Source organism: Octopus bimaculoides, chromosome 22, assembly GCF_001194135.2.
Source record: "Octopus bimaculoides isolate UCB-OBI-ISO-001 chromosome 22, ASM119413v2, whole genome shotgun sequence".
NCBI classification, from domain to species: domain Eukaryota; kingdom Metazoa; phylum Mollusca; class Cephalopoda; order Octopoda; family Octopodidae; genus Octopus; species Octopus bimaculoides.
The window spans coordinates 17,015,190-17,017,644 of NC_069002.1; positions in this window are offsets into that span (position 1 = coordinate 17,015,190).

Sequence of the window (2,455 nt, forward strand, 5' to 3'; positions counted from 1 at the left end):
ACTTCTAAACTAATTTCAGTGAGGATTTGAAAACTGGTCTTGTTTTACGAAGCAAGTAAAGAAAACTTTTGAATTTAGTTTTAATTATAAAATTATATCTCTCAACAGCTAAAAGCATTCTTTTTCAGCTTTAGAATTATTGCATATATATTCAAATGTTTCATTAAATCGAACCTTTTTTCATTTTTTTTATTTTTTCATATATTTTTCGTTATGGAAGTGGGGCAAAATTGGTAACTGTGTCAAAATGAATAACTTCTGATTTGTTATTTTTTCGCATTTCGTACCATTGCATCATCTTTGGAAGTAAAATTTGGTCAGTATAGTTTACATACTTGTTGTTGAAGTCGTGAGTTTGAAACATAGGTGACAGGTACTATTTTCAAGAAATTTTTCCTCAAATCTGACCCGATTGTAATTGAAGTAGCTAATAAAATATCTGGATAATTTTTGGTGAAGCTATAGAGAATATTTTGTTAAGTTTTTAGGTTTAGGCCATAAATTTGTGAGAAAAGGGTTAGTGAATTTCATCAATACTCCCCCATCCCTCCAGTAAATGACTGGTACCTTATTTTATTGACCCCTGATAAAACTTCGGGGTTGAAACTTCTACTGATTCATCTAAGACCTCAAATTAGCTGAGTCAGTAGAACATTGGACAGAATACCCTGCGATATTTGTTCCGACTGTCTGCACTATGAGTTCAAATCCTTTGAACTTTGCTTTTCATCCTAGCTGTATTGGCATTCTCCTTCCTCTTAAGAGAAAATCGGTGACGCAGAGAAGACAGAGTTTCATTAATCGGCAACTAATAGTCTTTATAGAAAAAATTGTTAGGACCTGTCCCATTGAGGGTAACTTTCAAGGTATAGGCATCCTCAAGAGACATATGAATTATCATTATCATTATCACAGCTAATACTCTGAGTTTCGGTGAGTCACTCAAAATGGCAACAATTACCATGTGAAGGTTGATGCGAAAGAGAACCTGCACCAATGAATTGAATAGGGTAAGTAATAGGGTAAGTAAATTAGCGCATAAATTTCAGAACTGATTAAGTGATATGATGTAAAATTGTAGCTGTTGTTCAGCTGTAGATCAACCAGGATGAGGTACACCTATAATTAAAAACGTTCCAGCCATGACCATCTCGTGTTTTAAAAGAAACTATATTATCTACTGTGTCTCGCACGGTTCAGTTGGTTGGACTCACAATCATGAGGTAGTGAGTTCAATTCCCGGACCGGGCTGTTCTTGAGCAAGGCACCTTATTTTACGTTGCTCCAATTCACTCAGCTGTAGAAATTAGTTGCGACGTGGTGCCAAGCTGAATCGGCCTTTGCTTTCCCTTGGATAACATCGGTGGCGTGGAGATACATGGGTGACTGCTGGTCTTCCATAAACAACTTTGCCCGGACTTGTGTCTCGGAGAGTAACTTTCTAGGTGCAATCTCATGGTCATTCATGATCAAAGGAGGGTAGCGGTCTTTACCCTATTTACAGACGGTAAGGGATGGTTTGAGGGAAATTTAGCTGATATTTCTATCGGGTTGAGCGATCCCATAGAGCTACTGGCTTTGGTCCATAGAATTATAGTACTATATATCTATCTCTGTCTTTGAGAGAGATACTTCTGGTATGGCTTGTAATTTAAGAGACGTGTCACACTTCTCGTGATATATCAAATAAGAAGAGGCAGAGAGATAAGTGGAGAGAGCTGAAGATGTGACAACAACACGGATATATACACTCACTTATACTCTCTCTCTCCCTCTATGTCTCCCCCTTTCTCTTCCTCACTCTCTTACACACACACATGCACTCTCTCATATTAACGCACATATACATATTCCCACATGCACATACACACTCTCTCTACCTCAACATACATCCAAACACTCGAGACAACCATATCCACCCACACCGACACTTCGACACCCCACTCTCTCTCTCTCTCTCCCCCGCTTCCTACATATGCGCTCAAATGCTCGAACTCACTCTCACAAACTTACGTACACACACACACACACACACACACACACACGCACACACACACAAGTATCTCACATCGATATTTACATACACTCACACATTTTCTCACTCTCTGTCTAGCTATCTCTTTCCAAGCACACACGCACGTACGCATAGACACACACTGTGGTGGATTAAATGAAAATAACACAAAATAAAATCAAGAGCTTTCGTATCTTCATTGAAATATCTTTCAGCTGACAATAATCTCGGCTTACACACACACACACACACACACATACATACACACACACTCACATATACATGCATTTGTGTGTGTGTGTTTGTGTGTGCGTGGCTCTGTGCAAATGCGATTGAGTCTAATGGTTTTTCGTGTTTTCACTAATGATCTTTGGCAAATTGTATCTCTATGTTAGGATAAAGACCCCCTTCGGTCATGAATGACCATGGGATTGCACCTAG